The sequence below is a fragment of the Pseudoliparis swirei genome, chromosome 11, assembly GCF_029220125.1.
Source record: "Pseudoliparis swirei isolate HS2019 ecotype Mariana Trench chromosome 11, NWPU_hadal_v1, whole genome shotgun sequence".
NCBI classification, from domain to species: Eukaryota; Metazoa; Chordata; class Actinopteri; order Perciformes; family Liparidae; genus Pseudoliparis; species Pseudoliparis swirei.
Window position 1 is genome coordinate 24716267 of NC_079398.1, and position 14821 is coordinate 24731087.

General features: G+C 46.5%; 1 protein-coding gene across 1 annotated transcript in view; it reads left to right on the plus strand.

The window, feature by feature from the left end:
• The first annotated feature begins 3993 nt into the window (after positions 1 to 3993).
• The window catches only part of stxbp6 (syntaxin binding protein 6 (amisyn)), a 51143-nt gene continuing 40315 nt past the window's right edge, over positions 3994 to 14821 (plus strand). The window contains exon 1 of the mRNA XM_056426881.1: positions 3994 to 4282. The gene's annotated coding sequence lies outside the window, so the exon portion shown is untranslated. The remainder of the gene's footprint in view (positions 4283 to 14821) is intronic.

Sequence of the window (14821 nt, forward strand, 5' to 3'; positions counted from 1 at the left end):
CCAGGTTTATAGGAATGCTCGGCTCCACAGAGTGTGGGTGCTGAGAGCCTGGCTACAGTGCTGAAGGAAAAACCTTATTTTTGAGTTTTTTTCTATATTTAGGAAGTAATAGCATGCTTCTGTATACGGAGAGGGCCTTCTTATATGTTTTAAGACCATCCGTTCTGAAAAGGATAGTCTTCTTTAGATAGGAAGCTTTATGTAATTTTTTCTCTGAGCAGGTTATACCCAGGAGCAAGCCTCTTCCTCCTGGGCTCTCTCTCCTCTTCCATCACTGTCTTCTCAGGTCAGTGGAGAGCCCTGTCAACAAGATGATCAATCTGGGACGGACTAAAGTTAGACCAGGAGTCCTCTGTTATATTGAGACGTATCATCGAATCAAATGGAAGAATCGCCTTTAAATTTAGCCACAGCACTATCAGTTAGACATTCAGTGTAGAAACTTTCACTTTTGTGCCTCCCGTAGTAAAAATAAAAAGTTGAGGTTGTGGTCTGACATGAAAAGTGGTCTGTGTGGAAGACGAGTCAATGCTCAATGGTCAACCATATCAAGTAAGAACAAGTAGTAAGGCCGTGGCTTCTGCTTTGTGCGGCCTGGTACTCCAAGCCAACAAAACAAGGAGATGAATAATTGTGTTAACTTGTATAGGTTTATTGTACGACTCCTCTCTTCTTTACTTTTGATTTATTTAATTGAAGTGGTGGGACGGGACAGACTCTACTCTAAGAAAGGGTAGAGTATGGTCTTTCGAGAATGGAAGAGCAGAGAACTGTTCAAAACTACAACTCTGCTCGGTTCTGATCGTTTGGGTTAGTTTGTATAGATTAAGATCGGTGATCAATGTGGTCATGAAAGCAGAAGCTCAAGTCCCGTCATGGGATGAATGCGTCTCTCCTCATCAGATCCAGTTTCCCCTTTGAAAGTTAGAAGTCTTCCAGTTGTCCACATTATTACGCTGTCCAGCACGACAGCCAGCACAGCCAGCGACAGCATTATGGCTATAATTCGCGTCTGTCTGCAAATTTGGGAGGGGAAGAGAAAGAACGATTGTCCGACATTCACGTTTGGCATAACACACACACATTACATTAATTTTAGTGAGTTCCGGCCGGCGCAGGCCCGGGCGTCATTACCATCGCGTGTATTAGTCTTACAAGCGCTTAATCTTAGCCAGCAGCTTCAAACAACACTCAGAAGCCCGCTCCGCTCGGCCTTGGAGGCTACGACTCTGGTCCGCCCGGCTCTATTCTCGTGTTCTTCTATCCTATAGAGCTCCCGGGTGTGTGGGTGTGCCTGAAGCGTGGTGAAGCTGGTGCGGGGAAAACTGAAGCGGGCTCTGGTTGTGGTGCTGGTTGTGACCACTACTGCTGCGGTAACAGTGCCCCATAACCCTGCGGGCTGCATCAACCTACCGCTGTGCGGCGCCCGCTGACTGTAGCCCGGGGACTAGAGCTCTACGGGAGGGCGGGCTAACTAGCATAGCTGTCGAGCAGGCGATGCCTGCGGGCCTTAACCCTTAACCCACTTGAACCTGCCTCAAATAAACTATAAGGAGGGGCTGGACTAGAATCATATCATTAGGCAGGGGAGGAGAGAGACCATGAGACACACAGAGCAAGACAGGAGGGGAGAGAGAAGAAGAGTGCTCGGAGGCTGTGTTCACTCAAAACATTTTACAAAGGTGAATAGCATTGCAATGCCAGTGGATTGCACTGCATTATTTTGTACAGGTGTGTAATTTACTCCTTTAAAAATACCAGACGGACAAAGTCTCATGGTTTTGTGTCTCCATTCTGTTTTAGGCAGTTTATGGTCCGATTGAATATCGACCTGTTCCATCTCCCTTCCTCTCCGCTTCTTCAGCAAAGCAAGACGTCACAGTAAATAAAAATCCAATCCAAGATTTTGTGGACAGTAATTAGAAAGGCTAATAAAAATGCCTTTGGAAGGATGCCAATAATCTCAACACTTTGACGAGGAAAGAGACCTAAACCTTCGTCTGGCATCTCCTTCTTGTAGCGGTCCCCGTGGCCCTGCAGCCATGACACAAACACTCGCTCCACGGCCAGCGCTATCGACAGAGGAGCCTGTGTGTAACTCAAAGTGGATCGCCTGAAGGTATTCGCAAAGAAATAGTCTCAGAAGACTTGGCGAACATTTTTCGATTCTAAAATCTTAAAATAAACTATCTCCACATGATGAACCAGATGGTTGAGCGCCTTGCTGCGGTGTGGAATCACAAAGCCAGACTAACTGTATTGTGGTCCAGAGGAAGCTTCAGGGACTGGAGGAATAAAGAACTTTCATATCTGATTATTGGGGTGATTTTGTTTTTCAGCTGCCTGGGTTAGGGAAACAATTGTGTGGGAGTTTTATAGCCGGTAAATTGATTTGATTAGATTCAGGTAAAAACAGAACAACATCTGCAATGAGTTAACATGGCTGCATATTTTCTTAAAATGACACCTAGAATGACTTTAGTGCTGCAGCAGATTACATAACACAGAGATGCAAAGCCAAACAAATGACTGCAAAGTATATTGAAAGAAATCAGAAACATTCCTTTTTGATTTTGAACTGCGGTTTGTAAGCCAGACGTGGATTTATTTATCCTTCACCGGGCATTTACTATCACAGTTTCCTCAAATGACTCACAGACATCTGCAGCAGCAGAGCCGGTCCTCTGCTTCAAAACACCACGGGGGCTCAGGCGCTCGTCTTCCCCCTCAGCAACATGTTCATGAGGAACAGAAGCACAGTGAAGTCCATCTCAGACGAGGCAGCGTCGCCCGAGTCCAAAACCAAGACACGACTTATGACAGCAAGTCAAATCTTGAGAGGAATTAGAGAAGTGAGATTTGGATGACTTGAACCCAGCCAAGCAAAACATTAGACAGACAGATGCAGTTACACTGTCTCTGTGTGTGGGTGTGTGTGTGCATGTGTGTGTGTGTGTGCATGTGTGTGTGTGTGTATTCCCAGGGAACAATTTTCTGTTTTCATGGTTGTAGAAACAAAGATCTTGGTAGCAGTGAGCGATTGGCACGTTCAGCTGGTGTCGGCTTGTCTCAACAAGCATCCCGAAGGAGCTGCGCTTCTGGTTCGGCGGCCTTGGGGAACGCACCAGCACTCTTCCCATTTCCGTTTATAACGTGGGGAGCCGATGATAACAGGACTTGTTGAAGGTTTGAGTCTCAGGGACTAGAAGAAGAGGGAAAAAAAGATATTCACTTTATATTCCTCTCAAAGTATATTCATGTAAGGACGTTAAGTGACTGCGGTGGGGCCACTCACCTCATCATATAGCGGACTGTCTAAACAAGTAGTTTAACAAAATGTTAAGCTATTCTTTAGATTTGTATAGTTAAAGTGGGAATATCCTCGTTGTTGTTTGGTCGGTCTGTGGGAAGCTCTTCACAGTTTGACTCACACAGACGAGGTCATACAATTCACTTTAATATCCCCAGAAGGACTCAACGTGTCTTTGTTATGATTCCTCGGTGCAACAAGTTAAATCAAAAAAGGTAGACAACTTTTATTGAATGATGACCTTTGGGGATGCCCGAGCTATTGGACATGTTTATTGAGGTATTGTGTGGGATGCCCACTGTAATCGGAGATATTATTAAATGTTACAGATACTAGGTAATAAAAAACATGAACAATATGAATTATCAGTATTTTTAATTAATATTCTTATCACATGCCTATTATTGAGGCGTGTAGTTGTAATGTAGCTCATGTGATTGTACTTGAAATAGGTTTAAAAAATCAATAAAAAGTATTGTAACGTCACAGATGTGTGTCTGGGAACCTGCTACTGGTTTGGTCACACACACACACACACACACAAAAATAGGCAACTAAAAAATCATCAGAAAAAAGTTACGATGATGCCCCCCCCCCTGCTCGCCGTGGGGGGGGGGGGGGGGGCATCATGAAGGAGTTATGCTTTGGGCACCAACATGGCGAGCAGCGGCACTGCAGACACACAGACACACACAGACACACACAGCCACCCACACACACAGCCGCAGCCAGACAGACGCGCTGCACAGACGCGGCCGCAGGGTAACAAAGTCTCTTCTCTCCGCTTCCAGAGCAACAACTGTCGGGGAAGTGAAGTCGACGCGATGCTAAACACGACAGAGTTAGTCTGAGGAGACAACAACAAACAACAACAAACGACAACAAGAAGAGGCTGCTGAACGCGGGCGAGCTGAGACCGGGAGACATTACGCGAAGGCTCTGAGGACCGCGGCACGTGGAGCGGACCTGCCGGTAAGAGACCGACCTGCAGCTGCTTCTGGGAGGATTCACTTCATCACGGGAAGAGTTTACACCCGGACACAAAACTAAAGTTTAATTGTTGCGTGAACGGTGAGCTCTTGGCAGCGACACTGGTCCTCCACCAGTCCACCACCAGTCCACCACTCCGCTGAAGGTTGGAATCCGAACAAGTGTGCGCGAGCCAGAGCTCATCACGATTACTGTGTGCACGTGCTCTGTTTGTCCTCCCGCAACCGCGTGCTTCTCTTTTTAATTTTCATATTCCTCTTTGGGCTTTGGAAAGCAAACATGTGATGACGAGTTGTTGTCTTTGAGAAAACGAGGACAATATATTATCTTTATTCACTTTAGTGGTCTCGTTTACGTCACGATGAACGGTTTGTTGTGATGATGAACGGTTTGTTGTCACGATGAACGGTTTGTTGTCATACCGTCGGGTGTGTGCACAGAGCCATCTTGACTCACGTCGACACATATTTGGAAAGTGCAAATATTGCAGGGAGATTCCTGAGGACTGAGTGGGTGTCGTCCACCTCGATGTCAGCATTATGACCACAGCCGGTGCTTCTGTGTGTTTGCTCATGAAACAATATGAGACACTTTTTTACATCATAAGATCACAATAATTGTGACATAATGATCATTATATCATGACATCTACTGATGGTAGTGTGTGCAAGCAAGGCTTGGATCTTCACATTGACTACACAATTTAAAATGAAACCACATTGACGTTTTTTCTCACTCATTATATATATTTGAAATGAACTTAGTTATTTTTTAGACTCCAAACATCTTCGACCTGCTCTTTGCTAAATGGAAAGATACGAAACAAGAGCATTCATAAACACAATTAGCATGTGTCTCCTCAGCTGTATCTCTGTGTTATCCCACCCTGGTGCCTCCTCATGACTTCAGTAACTCACTTACATTCAAATAGAGCCTCTTCCCATGCAAGAGTTCAGGGCTTAATTTGCTCTGGCATGCCTTAATAGATAAGATTACACCCTCCCCCGTACTTCGCTGTCCAATTCCAGTCAGCATAATGTAAACTGTCGAGCTGGCTCCCTTCCTGTGTGTCCACCACCTCAGCTCGTTCTGTTGTTGGACAGAGACGTAAAGAGGTCTGTTTGTTTCCTGGATCCAAAACCAGAGCGTCGGTATTTCTGATAGATGACTTTATGATTTGGAGCTGCTGAGGAACACGTCTCCTCCAGATGTCTGTGGTTTCTCTCCTGTGTTCATACAGCCTCTGTCCTCAATATCATCCACATCTATTATCCTGGCCACGTACACTGACACAATGCTGTCGCTTTCAGCTCATCCTTCAGCAAACTCATGATCCATTCACCTTTGTGTTTATTGTTTTGTATATTTTATTCATTTGTGTCGTCATTGTCCCAGTATATACACGAGTCATTGTGCTGGAGTAGAACTCCAGTTGCGTTGGACTCATCTCGTGGTAAGTGCTCTGTGTTTGCTTTTTTGCTATTTACCTACGACTGTCCTCTCCTCCCAAATGAAAGGTGCTCTGGTCTAAGTAATGAGCTCATTTGGGGGCCTGGCATGTGTTCAGAGATCTTAATTCAGGAAAAAGGGACGTCTTGGATCGATAGTTATAATAAAGCGTAATTAAATGAGGTGAAAAACAACGCTGTGATATGGAGTAAAGTCCCAGCTGTGAGATTCACAAGCCTCCTCCGGACCACCGTCCACAATCGCGGTTCTCCTGTCGGCAGAGTCGACCCAGGAATCCTGAATCCGTAATGGCATACTGTAAATATACGGGTCAAATCAGGGGTCCAGAATACAGGCGGAGCATCGGATCACGGTCTGATGATGGGCGGGGTTGTTGTCTTCTGGTCGATGCGCAGCAGGTCCACGCTTCGTGGAAAGCGACGGCCTTCGTCTCTGTGTCTTCCCATCGCCATTCAACGTTTAAATCAAACAACATGTCATTCCTTCTCCATGTGACTGTGTGTTGCGATGAGAATCTGCAGTCAACAACTCCCGGTTATTCAACTCTCTTATGCATTCAGCAACAGATATCCGTGACGTAATTCACAATCATGGCAGCACAAAAAGGTTTTACACTGAATGCATTTATTTAATGAGCATGAATATTGAGCTGAGTTATAAGATGTGTTGAGAATACTTTCCACATGCCTTTCATTGATTAGGAGTTAGCCCATAGCTCCATAACCTCACTAGCAGCTGAGGAACATGGGTGGTCCCTCCTTATCTCTTTCTTGAGTGTCGCCGTGTTCAACCTGCTGCTTTTAGAGACATTATTTTTTGTGCTCAATGGTTCCCATTATTTTTTTCTAAAATAGACATCAGCAGGATGTGCAATATCTATTCTGTACGTTTACCTTATGTCCTACAGCATACAATGTACATCGCTTGCCTCCCGTATTGTGAAGGAAAGAAAGTGCAGCTCAACGTAAAGCCGATAATTACTCGGGATGAAGAAGTATCTCAATCAAAACATGTTGGATCCTCTCGACCCTCACGCTCCTCTCGACGAGAGCGTTCAAACAAATTGTAATTATGCTCTCTCAAGAATAAAGCGGCCTGTGAATTACAGGAGTAGCATCCCTCAGAAAATCCAGTTATTGGTGCTAAGCTGAGTTTCCCCTTCATTATCGCCCAATCAGTTCGATCCCTTCGCTGAGCGCGCCCAGCTGTACCGAGAATCTCTCTTTGAGATTTTAATCAGACACACTTATTTCTTGTAATTTTTTGTTATCTCGCCAACGTTGTCATGCACACAGTAAACTGTAGGATTTGAACACATAACGATTCTATAGAAGGATTTGGTTGTGAAGAATCCCAAACTAAAGGCTGTGTGAGGAGAGAGCGGCTCACAGCCTCAGAACACGGGTGAGTTGCAGCTCCGCTTGTCGTTTCGGTTGGGAGAGTTTAAACTAACTTATCATGATATTGTTTGGTTTTCACCAGGCTCTGTTTTTTTTTAGACTTGGTTTTAAACCCAGTCTTTACACTTAAACGGCATTGCAGATTTGACTGAATTAAGCATATTGGAAGAAGAGTGGCAGTCTGAGAGGGAAGAAGCAGTGTGTTGATGAGCTTTGCTGACTGGCGTGCGCATTCAGTTGGTTCTGATTGTCAAAACTTGGAGGGCCGAATCCGGCCTGAAGTCTCACCCGGCGTGAAGTCGCTGTCCTGCCCTTGTTTTAGTTTTTGACTTGGTAACTGCTGTGTTCAATGTTATTTCTGACAAAAAAGCATCCATCCATTATCAATACCGCTTCTCCTCATTAGGGTCGCGGGGGCGCTGGAGCCGATCTCTTTGGTTGCTTTTTTGTCGATCACCACTGACATAGGGGGTCAGTTGGGATTGACAAAAAAGCAACCAAAGAGATTTTAGATTCCCCAAGTGCAGTTTTGAGGATAACATGTCCAAACTATTGGAAAAAAATGATGTTCTCTCTTTCACTGACTTTTATTTCTTTTGAAATACCACAGAGAGTTTGTCCTCAGCGTAAACTGGAATGTGGAGTACATAACTTTTGGGATATTGGCTCTCATCGTCCAACAGGATACTTGTGAGGGACATTTCTTTGTGTGAGTTTTGTCTGGTATTTGTAATGTGATGCTGCACTTGTATTTATGGCCGGTAACATTCCCCATCTGTTCACGTGACGGCGTTAGATACCTCTTTTTCAAAGTGTCGTGTGACGTCACTCTCTAAGGATGTTATCTATGAAGATGTTCTTCAAAATCTTGTACAGATGAGATCGGGGATGCGTTGCTGCTCGAGGAGGATTATGTTATGTGTTTGAGTTGCTTCTCTTGCCATGTTCCGAACCCTTCTGTCATACTCACTCAGTGACGGTGTCGTCTCGAACGGCCCTCTCCCTCTTGTTCTCTGCGGTTGGGAGAAACTCTGTTTCTTGCCTTGTTGTCCCCTGTGGGAAAAATGCTTGTTGACACACCCGTGCAGTTCACTTGTATGCATTTGCTCAACTTATGTGTCCTATTGCTCTCAGATACGGCACACGGTGCTGCACAAACACACCGCTCGTGTTTTTGCCAGAGTACGGGATTCGATCCTGAATCGTAAACCGGTCACACGAGCCTTCGACATGCTGCTCGGCACCGGCACTTTTCGAGCCGGCACTCAAACCGGCTCCCCTTGTGTGGCAACATGTTGCCTTCCCCTTGAGAAATGAGAACAATGAAAAGCTACAGTTTGTAGGTTCCAGAAGATGGAAGCGACCGCAGCAGCACATGTATTATGAGCTTTCCCACAGGTCGACGCCGTCGCGATCTAAAAGGAGGAATCACACGCGCTTTTCATTCGGTGGTGGACGTTCTTTAAGAAGTAAAGATAAGGCACAAAGAAGTGTTCTCCCTCTTCCTGATGCCCGCGCACACATAAACGCTGGCCTAACTCCTGCTCTGGCCTTAACCTGAACCTCATTCCGGTCTCAGTCTCATGCTCATGATTACATTAATTTGATCTTGCAGAGTTACCACAAGTCACACAGACGACGCACATGAGCAGAAGAGTACATATACTTGGTAGATAGATTCTCACTTGTGGCGTACCACAAGGTTCAATTCTAGGTCCTCTTTTATTCTCCATGGAGATGTATAACTCCCAATAAAAATACAACAAAGTAATAAAATAAATATATTTTGTCTTCCACAAATGTCGAATGCATTTCCAACCATTTCCCCAATCAAATTGTTACTATTTTAATGTCTATGATTGCAATTTTTTTGTTATGATTGATTTTGATTTTTTGATGAAGCACTTATTTTATATTATTGTATTTTTAAATCATCCCTATTTAAAACAATAGAAATAACAGGACTTTATCATTCTTAGCATGGAATTACTTAATTATATTAAGTTGGACTTACGTTATGTTTATAAGTTATGCTTACTTATACACAAAATAGTTCAATTTAATAAAAAAATATTAGTTACAATTACTCAAAAAGAAGAACAAGTTTCACCAACTTGACATATTCAAGTTAGTTGAACTTTTTCTAAACCTCCGAGTATACACTACTTAATCTATTTATTTAATTTGGATGTTCAGGTTTACAGTGTAGATGTATTTAATAATTCTTTTGGGGTTTGCCAACGATATGTTTGGCATTGAGAGTGTATGCTTCTCCAAACGCAAATTACAGACCCACTTCGGTGTGAGTGTGACGAGGCGTGTTTCATCCCCTGTCTCTTTCCTCTGCTTCTGCTCCAGAGGCAGGTCTCCATCGGTTTATGAGCTCGGGCTGGAGGGCAGGACTGTGTTGATGCAGCTAACTCCCCCCCTCCCACGAGGCCCTGGGAGACCCCCGAGCACCCGCTCAACAGACTTCACATTCACGCGCTGAGCAAGAGGGGAGCCAGGAAGCAGCGCTGCTCCTCTGACTGCTTGGCAATGCACAGCCACAGTTAATGAAGTGTCTGGAAAGGCGCTTTGCTTGGAAACGGGGCGATAAGCAGCCGTGAAATACACGTTGTCGTTCTCACTGCCACAGCAGCTCCTCGGCTCCCTGAAGGACGTCTCCTCAGCCTGGAGTTGTGAGCGTTGCGTCAGACTGCTCAAAGTGGCTGGCTACGTTTCACTGCCTGGAGGCTTCGGTCCCCTCTTCCTTCTCCTCGTTTTCTTCCTCGCATCCCCCATCCCCTTCGCCCTCTCTCCCGTCATGCGTCAGCGGGCCTCCTCAGGGGGGGATATGCGCTCCCGTTTTGCCTGGTGACAGCTTGCGGGGAGATGTGGGCAGACTCCCTTCACAGCTGGAGGAGTTGAGAGATATTATGGGCTCGGGCTTCCACAGAGAGGAACTCCACTGGGCTGATTGGTTCCAGAGAGCAACACGAGTGGGTTTTAAATCTGAATTTTTCTGTCTCTTTGTTTTTTTTTCATTGTACCATCCAGTCACCGAGAAGGGAAGACGGATACATACCGAGGGGTAGGGATGAGTTAAACATAGGGCAGCTGCTAGGGTTAGGGTTAGGCTAACCCAACCTCTGCTACATGCATAAAGTAAACTACTGCCCTTGGAAAATATATATATATATATATATATATATGTGTGTGTGTGTTTACTCAGAGGACATGATGTCCAAGTCTTTTGAGAGCTGTCCTGTTGCTGCACGTTGAGGCTGGACTGGCACAGTCCAGGTGTCTCAGCCTCTTTCAGAGTTCAGAGTGACATGCGCTCACAGCTCAGTCTCTACATGCTGCTTGGCTCTCTTAAAAGGCCCCGATGGAAAGAGCTCTGCAGCTTCTGACAAGAGAGCGGTGTGCAAAACGACTTGTTGCTTGAGCCCGGGTGTCGTATTTTTCTTGGAAGGTTTCGGTCTTTTTCCTCGTCAAACTGTTGAGATTATTGGCATCCTTCCAAAGGCATATTTATTAGCCTTTCTAATTACTTTCCACAAAACCTTGGATTGGATTTTTATTTATTGTGACGACTTGCTTTGCTGAAGAAGCGGAGAGGAAGAGAGATGGAACAGGTCGATATTCAATCGGATCATAAACTGCCTAAAACAGAATGGAGACACAAAACCATGAGACTTTGTCTGTCTGTTTTTTTAAAGGAGAAAATTACACACCTGTACAAAATAATGCAGTGCAATCCACTGGCATTGCAATGCTATTCACCTTTGTAAAATGTTCTGAGTGATTGTGTCCACATTCCACACATCAGTGTTGGCTGAAATACAATTCAGTATGACACCACTGCTAATGTCGTCTCACAAAACGCCATAAAGTTCATATACTCATGAAAGTACGACTTACCATGAGGCTATTGGTCGGATTGTATTTCATTGCAGCCAAGGTATTACCCAAACCGTCTCTTTGTTCCACAGCTGTTAAAGTGTTACGGCCTGACGTCATCTGACTTCAACAATGACCCCAGGTCAACAATGGCCCCCGTCCAGCTGCCGAGCTGAGGCCGGAGCAGCTCCTGTCTTCTTACCGTCAGTGAATGAAACGTTGCCTCCGCTTCTCTGAACACTCGTTCCAAAGCTCGCTGCGATGGTAGAAAACAACGTTGTCTGTGGTCTGTTATTTATTAGCAGTTTGACGAGGGCATGTGTTGCATTACGGCTGGCTTAGTAATTCATTGACTGGTCGACACCGACTGACCGGTTGGTTCAAGGGGTGGCCTGTGCGGTATGTGGCTCTGAGGACTTGTGAATGTGTGGCAGAGAAAATGATTCCACTTCTTGTCCTCATGAGAGCGGTTGGACCTCATTAACTTCCTTCTTTACGACTGTCTCCTGCACTCCGGCTCAGTTTTCCCTGACGCCGTCAGCCCCATCGCTTGCTGCGTCTCTCGTGGTTTAAACGGAGCATAACCAACACGGCGGCTGCTCTATCGGAGAGACGTATCAATACTCTGAGTCATTTCATTCCGAGAGGAACATTGGCAACGCATTTAAAGAGTTGAAGCATTGAGATACGCAACCGTTGTCTCTTTCGGAGCCCTCTCACTGCCTCTGTCATTACTGTTGACACGCTATACAATGTGAGCCGTGGCGAGTGAATAGATTTAGACTGGTTGTGTACTTTTGGTGACCAAAGGGAGTCGTTGGCCTCAGGCTGAGGAGGTAAACACACAGAATACATGAGCGTACGAGTGTTCCTGCTCCCTTCAGGCTCTTTGTGTTCTCTTTACTCGGGGGTTGCTTCAAAGACAACAACACAACAACATTCAGCTTTACTGGACTTGGATTCTCTTGTCCATGAAGGGGAGATTCCTGACCCCAGCACAGTACACGCAGTACACACTCTGGCCTGTTGCTCACATTTGAACTTCTCATTTGTAATAATACAAATGTAATTCAAGATTCAAGATTCAAGATGTTTTATTTGTCACATACACACACAGGGTGTGCAGTGAAATGAAAGTGGCAATGCTCAGCAGGAATGTGCAAGGGCAACAAGTACACACTATTTACAATAAAAAACAACACAATATTTACAGTAAGTGTGTGTGTGTGTGTGTGTGTGTGTGTGCCTAAGAGGGGCAGTTGTGTGGGTCTATGTGGGGGTCCTGGTGAGGTCGGAGTTCACAATCCTGATGGCCTGAGGAAAGAAACTCCGTCTCAGTCTCTCTGTTCTTGCAGCGTGACTACGGAGGCGCCTGCCTGACCGCAGCAGCTGAAACAGTCTGTTGTTGGGGTGGTGAGGATCCTTCATGATCCTGCCGGCTCTGGTTCTGCACCTCCTGGTGTACAAGTCCTGCAGGGTGGGGAGTGTAGTTCCAATAGTGCGTTCAGCCGAACGCACTACTCTCTGAAGAGCCTTCCTGTCCTGAGCGGAGCAGTTGCCAAACCAGGCTGTGATGCTTCCTGTCAGGACGCTCTCTACAGCTCCAGAGTAGAAGGACTGAAGGATCCTCTGGGAAACTTTAAATTTCCTCAGCTGCCTGAGGTGGTAGAGGCGCTGCCTTGCCTTTCTCACCAGAGTGTCTGTGTTCGTTGACCATGTCAGATCCTCGGTGATGTGGACTCCCAGGTATTTATACCCGCTCACCCTCCCCACAGTAGTCCGTTAATCCCCAGTGGTGAGTACGTCCTCTGTTGTTGTACCCTCCTAAAGTCCACAATCAGCTCCTTAGTTTTGGTGACATTCATGATGAGGCTGTTGTCCTGGCACCAGAGTGACAGATCAGCAACTTCCTCCAGGTAGGCCTTCTCGTCGTTGTCGGAGATCAGGCCCACCACCACTGTGTCATCCATAAACTTGATGATGGTGTTGAGCTGAACCTGGCCACACAGTCATGTGTGTACAGGGAGTACAGTAGGGGCTGAGGACGCAACCCTGGGGATCCTGTGTTCAGGGTGAGGGATTTGGAGGTGTGTCTGCCCACCCTGACCACCTGTGGCCTGGCGGTCAGGAAGTCCAGGATCCAAGCACACAGCGGTGTTCAGTCCCAGCTCAATCAGCTTGCCGGCCAGTCTGGAGGCGACTATGGTGTTGAAAGCTGAACTATAATCAATGAACAGCAGTCTCACATAGCCCCCCCTCTGGCTGTCCAGATGAGAGAGTGTGGTGTGCAGTACCTGGGAGACAGCATCATCTGTGGATCTGTTTGGGCGATAAGCAAACTGCAGCGGGTCCATGGAGGAAGGGAGGAAGGCGCAGATGTAGTCCTTTATCAGCTTCTCAAAGCATTTCATGACCACCGAGGTGAGGGCCACCGGTCGGTAGTCATTCATACATGCTGGAGAAGCATTCTTGGGCACAGGGACAATAGTGGATCTCTTGAAGCAGGCGGGGACCACGGACTCAGCCAGGGAGAGGTTGAATATTGTGGTGAACACTGGAGCTAGCTGATTAGCACAGGTCTTCAGTACTCGCCCAGATATGCCATCTGGACCTGCAGCTTTCCTGGTGTTCACCCTCAACAGAGCCCTCCTCACACTGTGCTCGGTCACAGAGAGTGTGTGTTCATCCCCAGCGGTAGAACTCACCTCGGCTACGCTAACGGTGTTGTTGTTAGCCGGCGAGCTAGCGCTGTTGTTGCTAGCCTCAAACCGTGCATAAAATGAGTTCAGGTCGTCCGCTAGGGATGCGTCGGCACTCACCATAGCGCGGGGTCTGCTCTGGTAGTCTGTGATAGTCCGTAGCCCCTGCCATAGGCGCCTGGTGTCGCGCTGCTCCATCTGTGATTCCACTCTGTCTCGGTACCTCCTCTTGGCCTCCTTCACCGCCCTCCTCAGTCCATAGACCGCTGCCTTGTACTCGTCCATGTTGCCGGATACAAGACCGGAGTTATAGGCAGCAGTACGGGCGTTCACAGCTTCACGGATGGCTCTATCAACCCACGGCTTTTGGTTAGGAAAGACCCTAGCTTTTACCGTGGGGACGATGGTGTCCGCTAGCGTTGCTATGAGGCTCATTGCTACTTCCGCAAACTCGCTGACGTCACTGGAACTGGATTGGATCATGTCCCAGTCGACGACACGCAGAGCGTCCTGTAGCTCAGCCTCTGATTGGTCAGACCACCGCGTTACGTTCCTCGTCACTACCGCTTCCCGCGCGATCTTTTGTCGGTACTCCGGAAGCAGAAAAATGGCGGAAGAAGACGTCCACTTCTCACTTTCAAGATTGTTTATTTTTGAGATATTGACATACACATGTACCCACTTCTAACGTGCTTGGGGGGGGGGGGGGGATCAGGCTAATGAATCCCTTCTGCTCTTTAATGATCTGTACCTAGTGTATCTGCTTCTATTGATAAAACACATAATACTATAACTGCTCACTGCACAAACATGCCGTGTGTGGAGATGGGTCTTGTTATTGGGCCTCACTCTAATCCTGTAAGTGCAAAGCGGTACGCCTTGGACTCTGTGGGTGTTTTGCTTTCTGTGCAGCAGCACGGGGTGGAAAGGGCCTGGCTCAAGTGGACCTGAGCCGGTGGTGATTCATAGAGGTTTCATTCAATAGATATCTCATCTGGCAGGCGAATCGCTGCTGGTCACATTGGCAATGACAGAAACTCATTATTTCTATAAGTTTAGAGAAGCAT